Source organism: Bombus vancouverensis, chromosome 1, assembly GCF_051014615.1.
Source record: "Bombus vancouverensis nearcticus chromosome 1, iyBomVanc1_principal, whole genome shotgun sequence".
NCBI classification, from domain to species: domain Eukaryota; kingdom Metazoa; phylum Arthropoda; class Insecta; order Hymenoptera; family Apidae; genus Bombus; species Bombus vancouverensis.
The window spans coordinates 14,773,162-14,792,192 of NC_134911.1; the positions used below are offsets into that span (position 1 = coordinate 14,773,162).

The 19,031-nt window shown below is 45.2% G+C and overlaps 1 protein-coding gene across 2 annotated transcripts in view; it reads left to right on the top strand.

Moving 5' to 3' along the window:
* The window catches only part of LOC117153237 (uncharacterized), a 247,646-nt gene that overhangs the window by 10,236 nt on the left and 218,379 nt on the right, over window positions 1-19,031 (top strand). The window lies entirely within an intron of this gene.

Genomic DNA, 19,031 nt, shown 5'->3' on the forward strand with positions numbered 1-19,031 from the left:
TTGCTTAAAACAGGATTACGAGGCGAACGCACCACGATGACGAGTCGAGTAGTTGGATAATCCGTCCATTCACCGAAAATCATTCTACGCGAGAACGAGTGAATGGAAAGCTGGATCGAGCTTCGGCCTAATCCTCCGATGTCCGTTCATGTTGACGTAAGTGTCACGTGGCGTAAAGGTCTCATCTCTTTTTCCTCTTCTCTTTTCTCCTAGACGTTGGTCTATCGATCGTCTCTCTCGTTCCCCTTTCTTCTTGTATTCGTACACGGATTCGTTGGTAGCTCGAGGTGTTTCTTTTTTTATCCTTGTCTTCGGCCAGTCACAGCTTTGTCTCTCTTTCTCTTGTTCTGACGTTCGTTCTCTTTGCGTAGACTTGGCTCTCCCTTGTCCATCTCTTCGCGGCTTGCCTCGCACCAGGAGGCAAACCAATTACATTATTTATAACTTTGAACTAATTTGATTATACGACGGCGCCACGCGTCGCCTGCCCCATCAACGATGCCGTCGTTCCTTTCGGTTTAAAACGTTTATCGAGATCCACGGCGATACGATTTCGTTTTCTTGCTATTATTCGCGATCACGTTCCTTCCTTTCCATCTTCCTGGGTTCTATTTGGTTTTAGTCGATGCCTCAGGTGTCGTTCGTCCTGCCTAGGATCAGACATTCTTTGGTTAGCTGGAGGTTAGAGGCGATTCGTCGCAGAGGATATAATTGGAATTCGCTTTTACAATTTAATCCATTTCTATTAGAAGAGTTCCGAAATCGTTGCCTACGTCGTATAGTGCGATTAAGTTTTTCGAAGACAGCCTCGCTTCGAACTTTCAAATGGTTTAGCGAATTATTTATTCTCGAGCTAACTAATCCTCTGATGGAAACGCAAAACCTGCGACACGAAACGCTTGTAATCGGAAGACCCGGATAGACAAAAATAATAATCCGACGAGCAGTCGGCGGGCTGCGATTATTAGAAACGACTAGGAACGTCAGAATCCCGTCAAGCACAAAAATAAAAACGGTGGTCCCATCGCGTAAGAAGCACGAAAGAGGAGGAAAGGAGGAAAAAAAGAAGAAATTATCCGAGTTGGCTGTTTGTCCGCGCGATGACGTCAGTGAATCCGTGACTAGATCAAGGTGCCCAGGAGAATCGTAATTGACCGCTGGACCTTCTTTCGTTTTGACCAGATCACGCGTCATACCGAGAGTCGGTTCGTTCTAGCATAGGGGGCAATCGCTTCGCAATGAAATCCAAAGCGGTTACATCAGTCATCGTGTTGTCTTTAAGCGATATTTGTATCCGAAATTCAGTGGAACATCCTCTTCGTTCGCGTTTTCGATAAACAACTACTGTTCAATTTTGTTCGTTCAACTGATTGGTTCGATAATGGGAGTTACATACACCACGTACATCGTTCCGATAAATACACAGATTCATTAAACAGTTAGCTGTTGCGATCTTTTTGAAAACTTTGAAAAGTGTGTACCTAAAATGTGTCGTAAGAAGCAAGAGACGACGAGTATACTCGTGAAACACAGAGTATGTGTGACTGTTATAATACAGAATTAAATTGCAATGAAATGACTGTTTTATTTTTTAATTTTATTACCGACGAGTCTCGTCATAGTACAAAATATTGTCATTTCTTCGTGACGAGTGTGCTCGTCAAAAACAGCCAACGCGTTAACGGAGAAAGAACGAAAACTGAGTAGAAAAACCGTGTTTTGTGTTTTTGTGCTGTCTACCTTGAGTCTGCTACGATCCTTGAATTTTGTTCTAGTTTCAGCAAACTATTTTTATGAGAACTGTATGACGTTATTGAGAGGCAAATCACGCGCGACAACTATCATCCTTTCGTTTCCCTCGAACTTGGGAAATTCTTCGACGACAGAAAAACACATCTGGGTCACAAATGACGAAAGGGCGCAGCTCGAGATAATGCGATTAAAATTTCTTATGAAAAGAATCGATTAACAGAGCACGTACGGCGAAAGAATGGAAAAAAAAAGCGTGGAATCGATCGGAATTCGTTGGAAGCGTACCGTTACGGTGGATTCCCACGAAACAACGAGCGGGAATTCGTAGCTGGACGGGTTGGCTGTGCGCAAATGAAAGTTGGTCCCGGGGAAGCGTGTCGATCCATACATAATTCTGTCCCGTCTTTCTTGTTCGACGGGAGTCCCTTTTCACCCCGTGGTTTCGGCGCACGCTGTAAACATATAAATCCGCCGCGTATAAATGCATCTCCGGGTTTTACGATCGCCGGCTGTAAATTTCCGCCGGCGTTGAAACGGCCATATAAACACGTACTGGCTCGCGGCGTTGTTCCACGCCGGCATCGGGGGTAGCTGCTACTTCCGTGGAACCTCGTTTCGCGGATACTGATCAAACCGGCACCGTAATACGTCCGTTTCATTTCCTACGTGGGGATATCGAAAGACAAATGAAATACGTAGATAGCATAAAAATTATTTATAAAATATCGGCGTTTGTGCGAGCGTCGGTAGCCGATCCTTCGGAGTCACATTCCCAAATGTTCGTTCGATTAGCCTGAGTATTAGCGAGTAGAGACAGTTTCCTTTACTCGGTATCACTTCCATCGCTATTCACGCATTTCGTTTTTTCGAGGTCGTGCTCGCGACTGCGGCAAGGTCTGCACTATTTCGGTTGCCTCAAGGCGAATGAAACATTCTTAGAGAGAATAGACTTGGTGCAAGCTCCGTGGAACAACCAGAATAAAGGAAAGGTTATTTTTTTTTTCGGTAGAACTTTCAGCGGAAGACGAAAACCAGTTTCGTGTGGCTCAAAGCACCCGGAGATTGCGAACGCGTCTTATACGTGTAAAATTAGCTTATATACGATCAATTTTCTTAAATTTAACTAAAATCACTTAAACGCATCTCGACCATCGATAAGCGTTTTATATTCCATCTGTTTTGCAAATACGAATTATTATTCGAAATTTTGTTCGAGTATTTTGCGAATATACGGCACGACGATGCGCTGTTAGTAAATAACGAAAAGAGTCGTTTTCTCGATGACGACATTAGCGGAAATATGGTCGCGTAACTGACGAGAATTCTTGCATTAATCGAACAGTGAACGAGGTCGCGTTACGTTCGATGGGTAACGCGTGGGTGGCAATGTATGAAATCTCGTGTGTGTGCCCACGTTACGCCGCATTATACGATACAAATGTATCGTAACAGACAAACGAGCAATTCGCAGCCAAACGGTCTATGGCGATACAGGTGGATCACCAACCGTTTGCGAATCTTTCGTTTCAATACTGTGCCTAATAATCTCCCTTATCAATCAGACGCGTCGCGAATATCCGCGTACGTTAATGAAACCATTGCTCGCGATCGAGATATTAACGCGAGCCGAAGATCGCTCGTGAAACGATCGTAAAGTGACGTAAGGATTTCGACTCGATACCGCGTGTCTACAATTTCGCAATATGGAAATGGAACGACCAGTCCATGTAACGCGATTCCGCGTGGATAGTTACGCTAATCAGAGAAACTTCCGTTAGAACTACGTTATATATAACAATATACATAATATAATACACGTTGATACTTTAATCTTTATATCTTCGAGATTCTTCGGCGGTTTCACAAAACGAATCTTCGCGAAAATTTCTTTGGGTATACATCGATTTGTCGAGCTCGACGTTATTAGCGTACGAAAACGAATCACACTTTGCTCGTGTTTCTTACTCGCCGTTGGTTAAAAGTGTACAACCCGAACAATTACCTGGTACACGCAAGGCGCTTGAAATACGTTCGCAAGATCGCAAAACCCGCTTCATAATGGGGTCGGCTATTCAAGGTGCACCGGGGAGAAAGCGAAAAGCTGGCGACTAACATTTTTCTTTCACGCAAATTCTCTACGACCCTAACGACCGGTGTAATTGGATTTCATAAAGTTGCTTGAAGCATCGTTGGTGGGTACACGAGATGTGGACACGTGATAACGATAAAGTCGTGTCGCGTTTTAGAGCAGCGATTATTTCTGGATGACGCGATCGTCAGCTTTAATTTCGTAGACATTTTCTCGCCAGCTGAAAACGGATCCTACGAAACGCGCCGACCAATCGGGCAAAAATTAATTTGTACAATTTAACGAGCTTTTAATCGCAGCGAAATTTTTTTCGTGTCGCTTTCTTAACCAGGCGAATGAAATTTAGTTGAAGTTGTTAAGTGAGCCGTCACGCGACCGCAAACGCGTACATTCGTATTACCCGTTTGATTTATCTGGCCGCGTATTAAGTGTATCGCGTTTAATCTCTCCTGGATCGTATTAAAAAGCTGCACGCTGCGCGGAGACTTTCTTGAATTTACAATTACGAAACGACCCGTCGTAAATTTGTCCTCTTATATCTCTCGCGAATGAGCCATGGAAAACGGGCAGTTTTGCATAATTACGTCGCGCGCGCCGTCGCTAAAACACAAACGCGGTTTCGATAGGTGTGGGCACGTAAGAGAAAGCGAACAGTTTAGCGCTGTCAAAGTATCGAATGTCGACGATCGTTTAAATAGTAATTTCAATTATTCTCGCGCTTCGTACGCGATTTTCCATTCTTAGATCGGTTACGTTCGATATTAAATATAGCTATTCGGCGTGCCATTTGCTCGGAATCATAACGACATGGTTGTCCTGCATCCCCGACTGAATGTAAGATATTTTAAACCAGGACGAAGCTTTGAAAAAGACAAACAATATATCCGCGATTCGAGCGGTCGCAATCACAGGGATTTTTTTCACCGCCAAAGCGCCGCTTCAAATATAATTCACGCGATAATGCGAAAGGAAGTAACACGGGCGCAATTTGTCCTCGTCGCGGTGGCGGCGTCGAGCACGTCGCGAAGGGATCAACGTCGTAAATCAGGACTTTATTTTCGAGGGAGAGGGAAAAAAAGAGGCAAATGATATGTACGCGAGTTACCAAGCACAGATTATATTCGCAAGAAACAGATGTTCGGCCCGAGTGCCTTAATTAAGAGGTAATTACTTATTCCGTGGCCAGAGAGAGCCCGAATGACTTTCTTTAATGCGCCCAGCAATTAATGTGCCTGGGCCGATGCGCATCGCGTAACCGGAAGCGCACCCTGGTAATCGCGTTTCTTCGCGATGCAACCTCGCGTGTGTTCACGCGAGAAACAGCTTAGGAGATCCGCGGTTACGTGGGAATTAATTACCGCGCAACCGATTCTCAACGATCGAAATTTTGGACGGTCGGAAATTCAACACTACTACAGCTTGTTCATTCGGCAAATACAAATCATACGCTTTGCTTGTCGAGTACCGCGCATTCGTATTCCTTTTCACGGTTGCCGCCATTATGGTTTGCACCATCTTCTACCCATTTTTCTTTCGGCTTGACAGATTTTGCCCGCGACATTCCGACGTTCGGTAACGAAAACTCCGGAGGCGCCTTGTCGCCATCGTACTTTTATTTCTGACTTGCACGTTGCCGCGTGGTTCGCAATTAATCATTACGAAATCTTCGGCCAAAACAGTCTGTTTATTTAATTACTCGAAAAAATGGGTGCCGAACCGATACGACCTGCGTGCTTTCCATCGTTTCATCTTTCTTCGATACGATTCGCTGTTCGTTTCCTATTGTATATTTACAACTACTTGAATATTCTACTTAGAAATACAAGGGATGTGGCGTGACCACATCGAAGGCGGAGTCGTATAGAGGACATAATACCGCTTGTTATTAATTCAAAGACCGATTATCCCTCGTATTTTGAGCTATGATTCACCGTGCGCCACACCGTAGATTAGCCAACCGCACCGAGGTGCTAATTTAGCGGCGGAATTGTCGCGTGCACCGTAATAAGGTGTCCCTGCGTGGACTATTGTGCTCGAGCCCCCGTGTCTCGAATCGACGCGAAGAATTTGTTTCCGTTTTCTCAGCATTAGCGCACGCGCGAGAAAGAGACGCGGTACAATGGCTGAGAGAGATTAGGAACGACAACGTTTGTGAATTAATGCGCGTCCCAGGTTGATGGGGAGTAACGGGGTTGAACGGCGCGACCTTACCGGTAATTGAACGTCGCAGGTTGCCACTTAACGGTGACTCATCGCACGCTCGCGCGAATTATCTCGCGCAATCTGCTCTCGATGAGACACGCGGTACCGACGATAAATCGCCGCGAAGAAATTGCGGCCCTGGTGGAAATATAGCGTTTCATGGGGTTTAGCCATCGATTAGGTTGGCGCGCGGCCGGTAGCCGTGCAACTTTCGCGAGCCGCTGCTGCGCTATCGCGTAAATTATTTAAATGATACACGCGGATCGAGGAGCTCCGGTTAATGGGTAACATCGTCACGATTTCCCTGTGTTTCGGAGTCGAATAAGGATTATAAATAACCGTGGCGTTCTCTCGAGTACCGGTATCGCGAGTCGTTCGTGACGGGGATGTGGAGTACAAGTTGGGCATACAGGATGAACCGGGAGAGTCGAGCATTCGATAGCTCGCAGCTTTTTGCATCGATTAATTTGAACATAATTGCTACTGGTATTGCAAACTTTTTTACGTCGACAGACTTCGATGTTATCGATAGTCCGTGCAACCATGTTAATGTTGTGTCCCGTGTTTAATTACACGGCATAATATACTTATTATTTATTAGGTGTCTCCGACTTTCAGACACTCGGATTTTCCATACATGCGCTCGCAAATTGCAAACAGTATATTTTTTACCAATCGCCAAACGTAAAGATAAGAAGAAGACGAAGGAGAAATTATTTTTACGTTTTCGTTATCTACATCGATACTCCTTTTTACGCAAATTGTTCGAAGAACTTGCAATTTCGGTAACACGTTTCAACCGAGAACGGGTCCCATTTACCGTCCTTATAATTTGTTACCGAATGGACGATGCGAAAAGATCAGATGCGCATGATCTACTATGCCAGGATTACGTTCACGCGCGTTACGTAATTCGTCACCAGCGGTAGCGGCCTCTAAGCTGTCTCGCATTATCGCGCTGCCGTAAAAATATTAAATACGATCCGTAGTTAACAGCCGCTAGTATTTCGCTCGGTTATTTGCAACCGGGTTATAAACGTTGCACAACGGGATGCCTAAATTTACGATGGTACGAGCTTTTCCAAATCTTTGGTTTCGCCCTGCCGTAACTCGTATTTCGTCCGCGATCTCTCCTCCCTTTGTTTCGTGGCTGTCGGTTTCTCAACCGACGACCAGCGGAGAGGATCGTTTATTCTCGAGCGAGATCGCCGTCGCGAAAATCGATGACGACACGGTCGTGAACCGCGAAAAAACGCGGTGCGAATTGGAGACGCATCGGTGACGTTCGCGTTTGTTGTGCACGCGGGGAAGGTGAACGTGTATTTCTGAAGCGGCTGACTCAGCTGCCACCCACGCTTGTTTCGCGTACGCTCGTCACCAGCACTAACACGCCGAGACGACGACCAAGTTGCGCTCGTGAGCGCGAGAATTCGCGCACGCGGCTCACCTTGCCGCGTCTATACGCCACGAATACGCGTGCGATCCTCTGCACGTGACCTTTTTTCTTTTTTCGAAGGCTGGTTGCGCAACCGGCTCGCGAGCATTATGCCAATATTCGCCGTTCGCGCGGAAAGAAAGTGTTTTACGATCGTGGCCCGAAAGTTGCTCGACATCCTCGCGGACTGCCCGCACGGCTTATCGTAACGAGCCTTCGAGCCGCTCGTCGGCGTGTAGACGGCGCACAATTTTTTCGGGCTCTTCACCTTGATTATGTTGTTCACTTTGTTACCGCGGTAAAAACTCGAGACGATACCGTCCTTCGGTTTTGGTTCGACGAGGCTTGTCCGTGCGGCACATTGTTGCTTTGGACATTGATCATGCCGAGAAATTACAGCATGTCAGCCGTAATTTGTAACGCGGAGCCTGTCTTAAAATAGGTAGAACGCTGTGGGAGGTACGTCCTCGATCGAGGATGTTCGTTAAATTATCGTGACTCGATTGTTTTCTTTGATGTTTCACTCGAAAATAGTTTGATTCGGGACGAAGACACAATGGACCACCTATAACGCGTATCGGTAATATCGCGGTGAAAGGATTACGGACAGAGTTCGTAGGATTCGACCAACACCTTTGTACAACGCCTCAAATAAATTAAATAGAATTTTCAACTTTCTTTTGCGAATGCGATTCTTATTTCTTTGTACACGCTGGCTACTTTTTGTATCCATTGTATAAACTGCACGGGAGAAACTACCGGCTATAAAAGACGTAGAAATTTATCTCTTACGGTCGTAATTCGCGTAAAAACGTGGATTGCATAATAATACACTGTATTCGTTATTCGTAAACAAATGTATTACGCATGACATAGTCTGATATTTTGAATAACGCGCGTGTCAACGTGTTTGTAGCCTAGCTCTATTCCCGACCGCATAATTCCTGAAACGCGCTCGCTCGAGAAGCCCGATCATCGATTGGAAACTAGTTGCGAACGTTCGGTGTCATAACCGGCGACAGGCCGCTATAAATAAACGTTTACGATACATCGATCAACTGGCCAACAGGCGTTAAACGAACTGCACAGCGCGATACCAATTAAAGACGAAAATAAGCGGCGGTGGCGAGCACGGGAGACTCGTTCCTTCGGGAATGTGTTAAAACGTTGCATTTGCATGATACATTTTAATGATCCTGCGTTTTCGTCACTGTACCGTATCTGACGTTTCTCAGGACATTTCGAAATTATTCTGTCCTTCGGTATTAATATTCTGGTTATCAGCACATTGAGCTGTCCAGTGTGTCGCAATATTTTGGATGCAAATATTACGCATTATACATCGAAGAAGGATCACCGTACGTTGCGATATTAGCGCGTTTATATGCGCGAAGATTAATCCAGTTAAACATTAAAGCTAAACCTGCTATCAGCTTGACAGGTTTCAGATTTTTCGTTATCGCAATTACATGCAAATGCATTTGCCAAAATTAATCTTGACAAACTGAATCATTTATGCATAATATGCTCAAATATACAGCCCAGATCGATAAAGATAAATCAATTTGTTAGCTTCGTTTTAGTCCTGGCAAACGTAAATACGATATAATTTTATCTTCGATAAAAATGAAACAACACGCGAAGAACAGGCGATGGCTATGTAAGATTGGCAAACGAACCACGAGTTAATTCGTCTTCTCTGTTTAACAGATTCGACTTCTCCATATCCAGATACGTATACGCCAATTTTTAAACAAATATCTTAGCTGGTCTCGCATCGTTACACCGTTAACCAACACTTTGCGCGGCCGTCTCAGCGATAATTTCGGGTCTCCGTGGACGTTATCAAACGACGGTTTCACGACGCGACATCGTTATTATTTCGGTTTTCGATCGCAGCATTCTCGGCGGGTTCGTCGAACTCGCTGTCGTTTCGCATTTGCGCGGCAGCCGGGTCGTACGGTGCGCTAACTCGACGCACTTAGCGCCGCTAGATTCCCCAGTCAGATATTAAAAACAGCTGGATCCCGGGAGCACGGTCGCGCGCATCGTACGTGTCGTTTACAAGCGACGAATTTATCGCCCCTGCCGCGACTTTAAGTACCACCCCAAGTGGCTTACAGCGAGTCGAACGCCTCGTTGCTTTCGATACGTCGGCCGTCTCGACCCGCGGCACACTCGTTGAAAAATTTCGCCAGATAAGCGTGGAGAAAGGAATGGAACCCGCTGGATCCTGCTACTGGCGTCGCCCGGAAGCTACGTTCGCCGAATATTTATCGCCACTGTTACCCAGTCTCGCGTTATCTCGCAGTTTCTCGCTTATTGTTTCTTAAATTCCGTATAATTGAAATTTATTACGCATTCGCGTGTAATTTGTTTGTGCACGTCCTTACTCGATTTTAGGTTAATTGGTCCGCGACAGGAGAAAGCCATCCGACTTTGCGACATTGTAACGTGTCTACATCTCGAGTTTCAATGACGCGCTCAAGGAAAATATCGCTCGGTCAGTTCGGGAAATTGTTCGATGTCGCTAGGCGAAAAGTTCGCAACTTGGCATTAATTCTGTCATAGGAGCAGCGGCGAGATAGAGCGCGTTCTTTCATCCATGTTGTTTCTATCGTATCGGTGTAGAAGTCGATGCAGGTAGATAGCCCGTGGCCGCCAGTAAATTTGAAGTGAAAGAAGTTTTTGTGTTGGAGATCGAGGACAATGCGGTAGCCGACACGCGCGAATGCGATTCAATTCGTTAATTATCCGAAACAGTTTAAAGCACGGTCCAAGAAAACACGGCGGCGGATATCTGGGTCGATCCAGAAATAACCTGAATGCATCCACCCGCTCCTGGTTCTTCCTCTGTCTCACTCTCAAATCTCACGCAAACACACACTCACGCCCTCTTCGTCTTCTTCATCTTCTGGGATTCGTCGACTCTCAATGAAACATCCTCATCCACTGGTAGGCAGATCGTTCGTTCGTCTCTTTCTCTGCACGGCACCTCTTTCGTGGATCGGTCCACGCGATCTTCTTCTTCGATCGCCGCTCTCCTCCTCGCTCTTTGCTCCCCTTGCCACCACTGTTCAGCCTCGGTCGATTAATTTGCGAGCGGGTTCGCCACGATAGCTTTTAAATTCGCGCGATCGCGACATAAACGTTGCTTCTGGTAATGCACAAGCTGGCTCGACCATTTGTAATGACGCAACTCGCGATTATCTTTTACGAGGGAACCGATTATTTACGAATCGATGGCCGGTTACGTGAATTATGCTGCGCGTTCACGCGAAGATTACTTAATTTCTCGATGCTTCGACGAGAGTTGCACGCGGACTCGACGTTTCATCCAGCTTTTGATTGCAGCCTCGGCTGAAAAAATCTACGATAGAATACTTAAAAGATGAAAGATATTTTGAAAGTTTTAAACGACGACAGATAGGCTGAATTAATTGTTCCTTCTTCTTAAATAAAACCATCCTTTTGTTTTTCTTGCTAAAACTAGATACAACGCTATGTTTACTTAATTTTTGAACCATGAACCGGCCTGACCTAAAACATTTATTTTTACCCAAGTTCCACGAAATTAAATGGATCGTATAACACGTTAAACGTCAAATGAAATACGATAAAAGCGATATCGTGAAAAATAATTACCTATAATAATCGTGGAATAAATTATCGGGTCGTAGTTTCACGCGACCAAGTTTCTTTTCGATGCCAGCTACATCGTTTAAGCAGAGACGGTTATTACGAAAGACAGACGGTTGCTCTGGTGGACAAAGTGGTGCCATATTTTAGGAAGGATTCATGACTAACCACGGTGTGTCAACAGCGCGACTTTTGCCCGCCGGTATACAAGGAGCTTGCACTTTTGTAATGGCTCGACATTTGTTCGCGCACTGACGCTTAATTGACCAATTTTTAATGTCGCGCGTCGCGGTATTTGAGCGACGAATCTTTCGGATTTGTAGCGGGACCGCAAAGTACGAGTACATTAGCGGTTAATACGCTGGAAACGAACATTGAACGGCATGTTTGCTTCTTGAACGTGCGCGACATCGCGTCCCACGATGCGTCATCCCCTCGAAGGTCGGAATGAAAAATGGAACGAAGTTACGATGTGGTCGGTGTTGCAATAAGGAAATCGTTATATTTGTACCGTTTGAAAATGAACGAGATACTTTGTACCACATGCATGTCGAACACGAGATATCATCGATTCGAAACTGTCATTTTTCAGTCGATCGTTTTTTCGTCTTGGAGCAAGGTTGAATTGCAGCCAAATTTTACTCGTTAAGTATTGACTAATAACTGCGCTTAATAATATAATAGAATTTCGTTTATGCGAACTCAAATTATATATCGTACATTATTTGCCTCTCCGCCCCTTTCACTCGATATGTAAAATGAAAAATACAGCGATAACTTACTTTATTTTGGCTCTTTGAACTCCGAGTCTCACTCTCAATTCTCTTCTCGATCAAAATGCGCTCTTAATACATCTTACACGCGCTACAAGTAATCTAAAATAAATAGTCACTCGATCCTCGATCTTTCGTGTCACACGAATTTCCACTCTAGTACTATCGTCAGGATTAATGAGAACAGTTACAGAGGATAGCGACTTTTTATCATCGATACTATTCTTTTCTCTAACACGCGTTCGGATAAATGGATCTTCACTGTATACAGATTCCACTCATCCGTCCTTCTTGCCACTGGCATCGCCTGCGGGCCGAAAGTTCCGCCCCAGACAGTTACGTCCGCTCCATTGCACACGTACGGCCCCCTTTTTTTATTATTACCGGTTTCATTTTTAATTCGCTTGGCGGGCGCAGTTGGCCGCCCGCGGACGGATCGTTTTGCCGTAATTAGTTTGTGGCCCGCGTGCCTCTAAATCGGGCGACGATCGTAAATTCGCGGCGACACTGTGTCCCGCGAACGATCCGCCGCGGAAAATTGGAGCGTATCGCGCGACCGGCTGCCGCTGTACCGGGTGGTCGCGGAAACCAACCCTTTGCCAGTTGTCCTTTTGCTCGTGATCGCCGCGCGAATTTTATTCTGGGAAGACTAATTCCGTGGTCGTCTCGATCATACCGATTCGGTTCCCGGTTCTTTCGCTGCCTCTTTTTGTTTCGCTTCAAATTGTCCGGATTTCTGTCTTGTCTCTCCCGTCCAGACGATGCGTTCTATTAATACGGAGATTTTTATTTATCGTCCATGCTCTCGCTGTTTTGTAGCGTTTCGTTTTGTTTGCATCGAGAATGGTATACGTACGACTCTTTCTCGAAGAGATTGAAAAATTCTGGTAAAAGAATCAATTTCACTGTATAATTATTCGATGAATTAAACGTCTAAAAGTTAAAAACCACGGAAATAAAAATACTTCTGGATGAAGTTCAAGAGTAAAAGTTTACTTCGACCGTCGATAACTCAGTTTGTCTACGGAGGATTAAAAAGTTGATAAAGCGTTCTGCGTCGGATGATGCTCGCAGAACCGAGGCTATCTTTCCTCGCTTATCACGTTTAAAATCGACGTGTAGTAATTGTACGCCGGCCTTCCTGACAGGGTTGCTTCCGAGAAATTAATCTCGGCATTATTACCAGGGTAACTTCTCCGTGTCGCTTTATTTTCGACGTACCGGCCGACCCGCTCGTTACAAGTAAATCCTGCGGTGGCTGTTAACACCTTCCAGCCTCGAGTGTAATCGCCGATCTAACCGTTGCGGAACTCGTGTTATCGACGCAACGTCCTCGAGAGAACCCCCGTTAAATCCTTCGTTCTGACTGATTTACGCGATCGTGATGCTCGTCCGACGAGAGTGGGCCGATTCAATTAGCGGCCATCTCGTTGAGAGCCACTTCGAACCTCGAATTTCCTCGTGTGATTGCCTGTGAGCTTGTTCAATTAAAAAACGCTGATTTATCGCGTCGTACCGCTGACTTTTATGAAGAGTTTAGGAGATTTAGAAGTTTAAATCTTAGAGTTAAACGACGGGGAGGAGACTGTATCGGGTGTTACGAGTTTTAGTGGATATTAACGAAGAATTAGAAGTTTTCACGAGTTAATGAATTCGTGCGTAGCACTCTGTAAATAACATAAAATCCACCCACGTTTCTTTTTATATGTATCTCTCAATTTTGTATCTCTCAATCGCAAGTTGATAGTATTTAACCTTAAGAAAATAATGCAACGTCAAATCGAAGTTTATCAGCAGTAAATACGGCTGAAAGTACGTACAAAGGGAGCAGATTTGTTTGTATTTCTAGATACGTTTCACCGTGCACGCCTGCGCGCCATCTTACCCGAGGCGTGATATTCATTTTCTTCGATACGTTTGACGCTTATGGCCGTCCGATCGACAGCTATTGAGATGTTATCAATGGACGAATAAGCGTTTCACGCCGATTGACTGACGTCCCTCCTAATTACCTAGAAGATGCCCGTCGCTTTGCCAAATGGAATTATTTTCTAGTTGTCAATAGGACATTACGATACTGCGTTGCTTTTTTTCACACGCTCCTTTCTCACGCCCTTTTCTCGCACTTTCAAAATCTCCATATTACAACTTATTTCTGGACATCTCTCTACGCATCGTTCGCAATAGGAATTTTAACGTTACTAGAAATTTTCTTTCCGTTTTCGATATTCTATACTCGTTTGATGTTCTTGCAAGTACTTTCGCTAAACATGGAACGGATGCCTGCAGTTTGCAGAATCTCTCGTAGCAATCATCCAGATATCATCTCGACTCTTTCTTCGCCTCTGTACGATCTTACGGCGAAAGCTGAGAGACGTTTTCTCGCGAGTGCGAGCGCTGTCATGGCAAAAACGAGGAAAAACTGTTAACGAGACAGCGTCAAGATCGTGCCGGAATCTCGCCGCCAGTGGCGACGCTACAAATGCGATAATTTATTAGGTAAGAGCCGCTCTCTTTCGAATAACCGCGGCATGGCAGCGCGGAAGGGATGAGATGAAGTCGTTAGAAAAACATCCCCCGAAACGGCTGTCTCTTTGATTCACCGTTTCCTGCGCTCTCCGCGACCGATTTCGTTGTATTTTCGTCCGCTTCCACAGTTTCGTTCGCCCTACCCTCATAGCGCTTTCCCTCTCGAGCAGCGCAATATCCACCGGGCTGTCTTACTTTCTTATGGCTCTCCCTCGTTTCTGTTTCTTTTTCATAGCCCGACTTGCAACGCACTCCGAGCCTCGTCCACGCGCCCAAGAAAAACATTTCGGTCGTCGCGGCGCGCAAAGGCGGGCGTGCAGTCGAACGCGCGTGCGCTCACGCGGCACGGGCGTGTATTTCACCGTACTTCTTCATGTCCGATGTACCTCCCAGGAGTAGCTCGTGGACCATTCGTAATCCCTACGAAAAATGGTTATAGTTGTTTGGTTTAACATTTTTTCTTGCTGGATGGTGAACAAACAGGAGGATGAGGACGAAACATTTTAAAGTTATAAATTATATCTTAAGATTGTAGTTGATTGGACTAAACAGTTTAACTTTTGTCTGATAACATGTTTGTCATGTTGTCTGATAACATATATTAGGAAGGAAATCCAATTGAATAGAAATAATAAAATAGATAGCGAAGTGTTAAAATTATAATCGACGAACAATTAGGCTACAGTCTCGTTCGTACGAATGTCGAGACGCGACTCTTGGAATTCGATATACTATTTCTCCTGTGCTTAATCTCTCTCGAAGCAGGTATAGCTTAGACTCTTGTCCTCTCTTTCTCCAAGTAGGTATAGTCAGGAACGATCCTAACGATTATAAGCTGAATTTACGCGTTGTCAAACATGTCCGGATACAATAATTCCACGAACCATCGTAATAGCATGCGCGCTAAAAATTACACGGTCCGGACCATATCCAACAAACGAGCACGATAGCTCGGAGAAGTTGCAAATTCACTGTCCATTCTAGATCACGCACGCCTATTTGCGTCGACGACGGCTGCGTGCACGCCCAGGTGCGTACCCGCCCTAAGGTGCACGTGCATTTCTACCCGTAGATTTATGCAGCGAACAGAGGCGAAGGTACGTAGGCTTAACGAGAGCTACTATGACCTACTTACACTGGCCGTGTGTATTAATCAAACTTCCAATGGAAGTTCGACGTTAGAAAATAAAATAACGTTAACACGGAAGAACGTATTACGGGGAACTAATAATCGTAATACCATAAGTCAGCCCGCTGACATTTATCGCGAAACAGAATTTCACGTTTATTACCGTAAAGAATCTTTCCTTTATATCCTTGTTTTGTATCTTTGCTTTACTAGATGCACGATACTTTTTAAGGGTTGAAAGCACGCGATTTACATCGTTATGATTTTTCGCACGCCACGTAGGAAGAAACAGGCGAGAAGTTGGAAAAAGTGAACGAATTTGGCGGGAAGAAGAAGAGAGATCAAGATATTCGGTGGAACGTGAATTTCAGGGAATTTAATTGGGATTCCCTTCCGCGCGACCTGAAAACTGGACCTTGCTCGTTTTAAGCGGTTCTCTGTCGCATACCGCGGGGACACGCGTTACCACGGATCGTCCGGACGTGAAAAAAGAGAAGAGGCGAGGTGACCGACGAGACGAAAAATAAATCCCCGCGGAGAGAGAACAGAGTGGCTCTCCTCGCGCTTTTATCTCTCGTCATCACTTTCTCCTCGCCGCGTGATTTACGCTACTCTTGTCTTCCTTAATTAGGTTAAGGCTCTCTCGTCCCGCTGTTTTGCATCCGGAGACAGGGAGAAAAGGAGTCCCCGCTTCCGATACGACCGCGAAATCCACTCCGACACCCTTGTTAAACATTAATCGAGGCGCTGTTCGCATTGTACCACGCCGGAACGATTTATGCCCCGAACCGTCGAGCTCTTTCAGCCAAACAGCTTTTCAGAGAAATTTATTACATATTTACATCGGTCCTTCCTCGCAATGCCGTTGTAACGACGTTGTTCTTTCTTCACGGCGAATCGTGTTTTTTTACGCGATGACGCTCCAAGAATGGTACCGCTCGAGTTTGAGCAATACACCGCGTGGCGACACGTAGCGAAACATTTCGATCACCTTGGATTCGTAAACAGATCTTTTATCTCTAGAAATTCGACAGAGTTTAGAACGTCGGTCGTTCTAAACACCCACGAACCAGTAATAATAGAAGTCCTATAAATTTTATGCTTTCAGTGGTAGAAGGATTTGGAAATTTTCGATGTGCTCGTTGTTCGATAGCGTAACTAACTTCACCTTCGAAATTTCTATGAATCTTTGTAATATTCGCGTTGTCGCCAAAGCTCGTAAATCTTTCCCCGTCCAGGTGTTTTCTCACAGTATCCACGATGGCCAATAAAAAATATAGCAGGGGGACTGGCATCGTTTTAAGTAGTATACGCCTTCTACGTCGCGGTTGGTCGGCCATTGCGTAGTTGCAGTCGCCGAAGGCCGTTCTAGGTCGTTCGGTAGCTGCCACTAGGCAATGCTTCTCAAGCTGCTTACCTTACGCAGCCGATTCGACGTGACTTTTGTCCTTGCCAGGATTGAGAACGCGATTTGATTCGATCGAATCATGACATGATCGTTTTATCCATTGTACGTAAGCGACGTACGATCGCGTATCACGTGGAAATCGTTTCGTTTCATCGATGATATTAACGCGTTGCTTATTGATACGTTACCGATTAGAATTTTAAAAATAATTCAAATTTCAATCAACTTTTTATTACTATTATTATTATTCTTATTATTATTACTTATTCGTTAATATGGACGAGATAAACCTTCCGTTACAGTAAGCGTACAATTACACGACTGTAACGTGAAATAAAATGTATTGGAACGATATTCATCCTTTTAATCGCGCGATGAACGTTTCATACTTTTAGCGAAAGGTTAAACTCTACATTCTGGGCGTTGGTGTTTGGTTTTCAACGGGAAGAAATATTTCGAACGTAACGCGAAATCGACGTCGTGTGTTTCAGGAGAAACCTCCTCGTGATTACGAAACCGCAAGGCAAGCGGATTGTTTCGGATGCTGCTGACAACGAGGCACACATCCCGGTACGGTCACGAGGAAAACCTCGAAATTTATTAACTTGTAAGGTACGTTCTTGCATGTGCAACGCAGCCACCCAGGACTCGATAAAACGTGCTTTCGTTACTTTCTCGTCGGTCCCCCTTTTTCCTTCCTCTTCATGCAGAGTTACACGCCGCTTGTGCTCGCTCGTTTATTCGTTGGTCGCGCGATAAAACTCGTCCGGGTTAAGGCGGTACGCCTCCCATCGATTCTCGCGAGGAGGCACCCTTTTCATTTAAACTGGCTGCCGCTCGTAAGAAATGACGTTGAAAAAAAATCCGCCCGCAGATACACTTCCCTTTTAACGATCGCACTTAACCGCGACTTTTCTCGCTGACGCTCGCTGTCTGCGAAATTTGCGATCGCGGCCGCGATGCTACGAGTATAAATACGAAACCTTTAACAGCGATGTTTGATCTCTTTCTTTCTTTCTTCGCTTTTCTTTTTTTATAAAACTTTGAAGTTTCTTTGAGCACCGTTATAAATTTCCCGTTATTACGCGTACAGTTTTTTCGTTTTGCTTTCGTTATTTTCATCAATTAGGAAATTGGGCGGTCCTATGTTTTTACGTACTACTCTTCCGAATTCTCGTTTCTTCGGTCGAAAGAGATCCTACGCTTGTTAATCCACGCGAAATTTATTTTCGACTATAGATCCGATCCGATCTAGAATTTTGCTGATGTTGTTTACAAGTCGCATGGCAAAACAATTCCAATATTTCCCGAGAAGTATGTCCAAACTTTTGGCCAACGTTCATAAATCATTCCTGTTATTCGACAGTGACGTTACCGTTTTCACCACGTCACGCGTACGCTGTTCCAAAAATGATCGTTTCGGAGCAGTTGCGTAATTCCATTTAGATCGTAACCAGTCAACGATACATCATTGTGGTATAGCGCGCTCGAATACTTGACCGGTCAGTCCACGACAGAAGCATCTAGCAATGACGTCTATTTTCCGCGATTCCGCGGACATGCGAGCCCCGACACTGTCTATGGTCAACTATAAAGGCCATCTGTTCGCTTTTAGAGTCCCCTTTATACCAGCGGTGACGTCATTACGCGCACAGATAAACAGAGACGAACACCCACTCAGCATCGCTATCGTTGCTCGTTGCTCACCTTTTCCACTTTGGTCACACGTTCCTCTTGGTTCAGACACGTTCGCCAACTGTTTCTCTATCCAAGATCTCCATCATCGAATTTTGTTTTAACCGTAACCGGTCACCGTCGCTTCGTGGCTGTGCTATTATACGACCGGCATTTAACGACTGTTCGTCTAATTTTCGCGAACCGCCTTTCCGAGGAATCTTTCGCGCAGCTGGAGGTGCTTTTTGGCACGGATAACGCGGCTGGATTTATTGTCATTCGTAAATCAATGGTTACGCCAGTTTCCTGCGGCTTTACGAAGCGTTCCCGCGCTCCGCCATGCGTTCACCGACACCGATTCTCTCGCGCTTCCACTAATTGTGTCACTTCTAATGACCTTT